Genomic DNA, 6,127 nt, shown 5'->3' with positions numbered 1-6,127 from the left:
GCTCTAAATTTAATTCCTCAAGAAACTCTTACAAGTAATCTAACTTGAATTGTCTTAGAAACTTCTCCTGACTTTGAGTCAAAAAAAAAACCGATAGTTATTTTTTTAACTCATTCAAGAAGTAACATTTTATAAAAAAATATTAATCCTATGAGAATTATACTGGAATTTTACAGGAAGCCCAGTCTCCCAGAAGAGTTTTCTAAAAGCCATATAATGTTTTTGTTGAAAAAATGTAAATGTTGATGTAAATCAATTTCAAGGTTTTCTTTTTCTTTTTGTACAAATCAATAGTGATTATCATTATTCTGAGCTATCCTTGCAAACTTCTAGGATATATCCCAGAAACATTTAGTTCATAGAGAAAACTTAATTAATAGCTAAACGAAACAGTAAGAAATCCTGGAAGGATTCTTAACCCGTATAGGCCTAAGTGAAAGCAAACATTCTAAAACTATCACCGCTCTGCGAATTATTAATGGATTCAAATGATTTTTTGTCAGTCTACTGGCACACATATCTAGTTTCTGTAAGTGGACAGAGGAACGCGGAAATATTCCTGTGGTCGGAGTTATTCGGGTGGATCACTGGATCAGGTCGGATAATTTCCGGAATCGGTTATAATGTGGCCACTACGTGACGGAATTTTAAGAAAATTGCATCAGTGTAAACCGATTGAGAAACGATTGAATGGAATAACTATGAGTTTTGCATTTGATTAATCCTACAAATGACCATTTTCGGGTCCCGGGACGCCTCAAACTTACGATAAATTGACCAATTTGTATCTGAACATCTGTGCCAAGCTTATGGGAACGCATTGTAGTGCACAATTATGTTTGATTTCTACTTTTCGAGAATTAAAACGGTTCAGTATCCAACAATTCTATAGCCGGTTCTTCCGGACTTTACATCCGAATGGCCACATCCGGTATATTTTAAACGGTGCACAACTCTTCATTTGTAATGTTTAATATCATATCTTAATGGTTTATGCAAATTAAAATGACTGTCATTGCAAATAAATACTGGTAACTTGGCGTGTCTCAAAAAATAGCCCCTTTTTACCCGACTTGACCCAGTGACCAACCGGAATAACTCCGGCCACAGGAATATTTCCGAGTTCCTCTGGCCACTTCTATAAACTAGATATGTGGGCCAGTGAATTGACAAAAAATCACTTGAATCCGTTAAGAATTCTCTGAGCGGTGAGGGTTTCAGTATTTTTGCTTTCACTCAGGCCTATACGGGTTAAAGTAATCCTTAAAACAATTCGAGAGGGAATATTTGGAGAAACCACAAGGGAGCCTTCTCACGGCATTGTATGCAGGTTTCCTTAGTCAGGCCTAGTCAGTGTTGATAGACTCAAACTCAAACCTCAATCAATACGCTCTCTCGTGAGGGCAAACTCATTAGAGATCTGCTTCGCAAATCTCACGCTTGAGATTTTGAGACAAAATCACTCAGTTCTCAAACTCCCTGGGCTTGGGATTATATTTTCCAGGGAGCGATGAGTTTTGATAATTGATCGCTGTTGTTAGTAGCTTTGATTAGATGTTGGGTGAATTTCAAAGCAATGGCAACCTTTTTATTACAAAATTTAGATTTTGTCTTCTGACCTAAAGATTCTGGTTAAACTACTGCATAGTGCGGCTATCACTCATCAAAATTACTTTCACTTCGGGAAAATATAATTTCAATCTGGCGAGAAGATTACAAAGTGAGGGTGGGTTAGGAGCACAGTCAGACCCTTGAATGTGCAATGTGGGGTAGTAATTGGGAATGCCATTGACGGTTTGTAATCTTCTACGAGGTTTTCGAAAACCAACAGGGCGCGTGCACCGGGTTGCGGATAGGAGCAAAGGGAGATCAATAGCATCTACTTAAAATAATAGAGCAAAAAGCCGTTCCATGATTAGGTAATGTTTAGCGATCTTCTATGGTGTTCTAGTACTATAAAATTCTTCACTCACTGGGAATTCTGGCCTTGATAATATCAATAGTGATAAAAACATAAAATAATACCTAATACTCAATAAGTACAATGTAGCTTCAATGTAGTCATAAATGAAATAAAATCAATTTTCTATAATTGACAAGGTTTTGAAGACAATCAATGAGTGAAAGAACTACCTATTAGAAAAGCCACATCAGCTAAGTCTATACATATACAAATGTTGGTCATAGGGTCATGGCGAGCATTCGGTATGTATGTCTATGACTGATTCTAATCTAATAGGGGCACTAGAAGACCACGCGGACAATTTCGAAACAAATTATTTTTATACATCGGTCTTATGATCCGAAAGGCTCAGCTATGCTGTAATGTCATTTTTTAAGCTATTCATTAGTGCTGTTTAATTGTTTATTATTCTAACAAAACTACATAATTACTCATTACTAATCACTGTTCCTATATTCTCTCTTTCTCACCTTCTTATCTGTTGCATGATTATGATCATTACTAATATAATGCATGAGTATGCACAATAAGAATAATTTCAGAACTGTAAGCAGTCCATGGATAACTGGATAGAATAGCTTCGAAAAGGATGCTCAAAACAGAATAATTCTGGTCAGGGAAGTATGAACCACATGAGTAAGTAACACATTTCATTTTAATAATATCAAATATTTTCATATAAATCAGCACCGCCAATCAGTGAACTGAATTATAATTTTATATCTGTACATAATAAAAACAGATAAAGTTTGTAAAGTTGTCACCATCGATTGAATTGCGTTCTTTATAGTAATGTTCAATCATTATCAAAAGCTCCTAAAGCGTCGCATCGTGCCATCAGCAGTTCTTAGCATCACTCTCATATTGTTATTACTTTGTTGTTTATTAAATTTCTATAAAGCGATCAGTTCATTCTTTCTTACTTGTACAATTGTTTGAAATTTTAATAAATCAAACCAAACTTCAAAACTCAAATTAAATTGCTCTCAGCACATTTACATTTTGCAGCATTAATCGCATTACTGTGTCAAGTCTTCTCCAATTTCCTATACCCTACCCCAACCCTTCCTATCATTTCCGATGGTGTTCAAGTGGTCCGCATAGACTATTACGGCCATTACCTATCCCTGCCCCCGGCTTTGGACTGACTTGCGCTCTCATTGCCCCACCAAACGCTGCAAAATGAAAATGAAAATGAAAATGAAAATCACTCAGTTCTCAAACTGTAAAAAATGATTCAGTCGCAAAACCCGTCAAAAACTCGTGAAACCCGAATGTTGTTGTTTACGTTAGAAAGGATTACTATAATTTTACCATAATAACAAGAAAATATTGCCGTGTGTGAGTAAACTGTGAAAATACTTGACAATGCGTCATACAGGTGAGCCAACTCATCCATGATTTTTGGACTGCTGAGTTGCGTGATTGACAATTCCCGCATGAAAAATCTCAAGCGTGAGTTATGAGAAATTGAGTTTTTCACAACACTGTCCTTAGTCCAATATTCCTAGGAACGATTCCTACGCGAATCCTTGTAAGAAAATCAGTTAGAGTTTTTGAATAATTTTCTGGAATCACTGAAAGTGACAGTTGGTTGGTTCTGAAGGTCTAGACGGTTGGTGGTCTAATGGCTACCGCTTCTGCTTTATAAGCAGAAGGTCATGGATTCAATCCTAGGCCCGTCCTTTTCCTCGTACTTTGTAGTTATATCTTTCACTCGCTTCTATCTTCCACTTTCAATCTATCACAGTTGATCTATCACAGTTCATAGCATTTGCTAGAACCAGAGACGGACGAAAAAAAACCTGTCGGGCCCCGGAACCCACCTTTGAATGACGGCTAGAAAGGTCTAAATCGTGCATAGGCTACAGCAGCAGACAATAAATTGTGATCACGAATTCGCGCATTCACCCCTAATCAACCGTACATAATTCCAAAGCACCAACTACAGCCAAGTAAAATAAGTCACCGTTCGTAATACAGCTGAAGAATCTACCCAATTGAACCACAGCAGTACCACAGATTACAGCTGGATAGAAGATTCAGCACATTCTGAGCAAACGCGAGAATTTCGTTGTAACGATCAAATAAACACCACTTTTCTTAACGAATAACTAAGTAATTATAGATATAATCGAATACACAGGAAAAACAATTTGGATTATGCGACTGATCGCGCCGTGTGGCTACAGTGGACAGAGAAGCAGATGCGTTTGATATCATCATCAGAGCTAGTCAGTCATCCACAGTGCTCTGATGTTCGATATCAGTGAAGTCATCCACTGAGAAGACCAACGATCGGCTTGGTCAGTGCGAGAGCACCCCAGCCATCGTTGGTTGTCTATCGTCGCCGCATCCAAGCCTCGGATAATCGCTCTCCGCTTCGCTATAGGCTGGACAAGGACAGCAGCATGGGTAGTGAAGATAAGACTCGTCTGTCCATCTATCCATCCGTAGCCGTTTATGCATAGCATGGACTGCAGCAATCTATTGTCCATCCATCGAGTCTGAAACAATACCGTCTGGGAACCAAACAGCAAGCCTCTCTGTCATAAAATTATCTTTATCCCTACACCTACTCACATAAACTGGCGTTGATGCAGAGGTATATCCGGTCTATTGTGGGCCAGTTTTAAATGCATCATCAATTCTTCCCACTTCCCCTCATTGGTCAGCATTCAAACGTGGCCAGGGATTGAATCCTGAGAAAATTGAGAGAATCTCTCACGTATCGCTCTCTGTAACAATCATAGCATGCAGCACATTTTGGGAGACTGTTTGTAATACTGCTACAACTTTAATCAGATGGGGGGGGGGATAGCAGTGCATGATAAAACCCCTCTGAACAAGCTATAAACATGAGGGACACTATTGCTATTGGGCGTTCGGGGATTGTTTATCGTGCCATTAGAGTAAAAAACCTACCTCCAACGAAAAACAAGCGAGAAAAATTGAATTTATCATCGCTCTCTCTTTGGGGCTCTTGTTCGCTGCTCCAATTTATCATCGATCATAGACCACAACAGATGGGATGCTTTCTTCGCTTGCTTTGATCGTGCTTCATAATCAAATGAGAGCGAATTCTACAATGCCTGGACGTGGCAATGTTGCCTAAAAAAATAGAAGATCATCAGCACTTATACACAGAGGGTGTCTGTTAGTCCCAAGTAGTCACCTTGATGGTTCATTGTGTATGCAGCTGATCTGGAGTAGTAACCACGGGCAGCCAATCAAGCTCAAACTCAATTTCCTGGAATCATCGAAAGCATTTCTTGCATAATCAGTCCATTAATTCAAGTTTTTGAAAATGAAACGAAACTACACTGAAAAAAATCCACACGTTCGAACCTAATTCTTTTCAACGTGGATCTGTCGTGTCAAATGGCAAGGTGAAATAACGTGTAAAACTTGTGATTCTGCTAAGGATTGACTTTGGTTCGATAGCAAAGTCTTTTACACATAATTTGAACGTGTTTTACAATGGCGATATCCATCACTAGTAGACCTAGTTTGCCTATCATGACATGGACTCACATTCGCCATTCACGCGCGACATGTTAAGCAACATGTTATTTTTGGGAAAACCGGGCGCCCATAATGGGTGCCTGGAATCGAAAAATCACGCAATCGCTAATATATCCTACAGCAAAAATATCGATTATTTGTAAATTAACGTGTTTTACATTTGAATTTCGATTGTCGATAGCGACTGGTTTTACACCATCGATTAATGTGTTTTACAATTAGTGAAAATTCACGTGTGAAACACGTTGATCGAGCTTGTAGAATGTTTTCAGTGTAGATGGTAAAGTAGGGGAACTTTGTATATTTTCGACACTTTTGTTCCCTATGTCATTATAATATTTGCAGGTCACATATCGAAAGCTAGAGGGATTTTTTCAGTACATTACTAACGCATTTTTGCTTTTCCAATTTTGAAAGATTTTCTTTTACCGTACTAAACTTCAAATTGCTGCACTAACGGGGATGGTGGTCTAATGGCTACCGCTTCTGCTTCATAAGCAGACACGATCTTCTGCTGGTTTATTCCTTCCCAAGCAACCAATAGTTCGGATTTTACTTAAGCAGTGAACTCAAAAGTTCACTTCTAGTAGATTTTGAGTTCAAATGAAACTATACCGCTGAATAACAGAACATAACGGA

This window comes from Aedes aegypti, chromosome 2 (genome assembly GCF_002204515.2).
Source record: "Aedes aegypti strain LVP_AGWG chromosome 2, AaegL5.0 Primary Assembly, whole genome shotgun sequence".
Taxonomy (NCBI): Eukaryota; Metazoa; Arthropoda; class Insecta; order Diptera; family Culicidae; genus Aedes; species Aedes aegypti.
The sequence above is the reverse complement of the archived record's forward strand: the minus strand, read 5'-3'. Positions refer to the sequence as shown.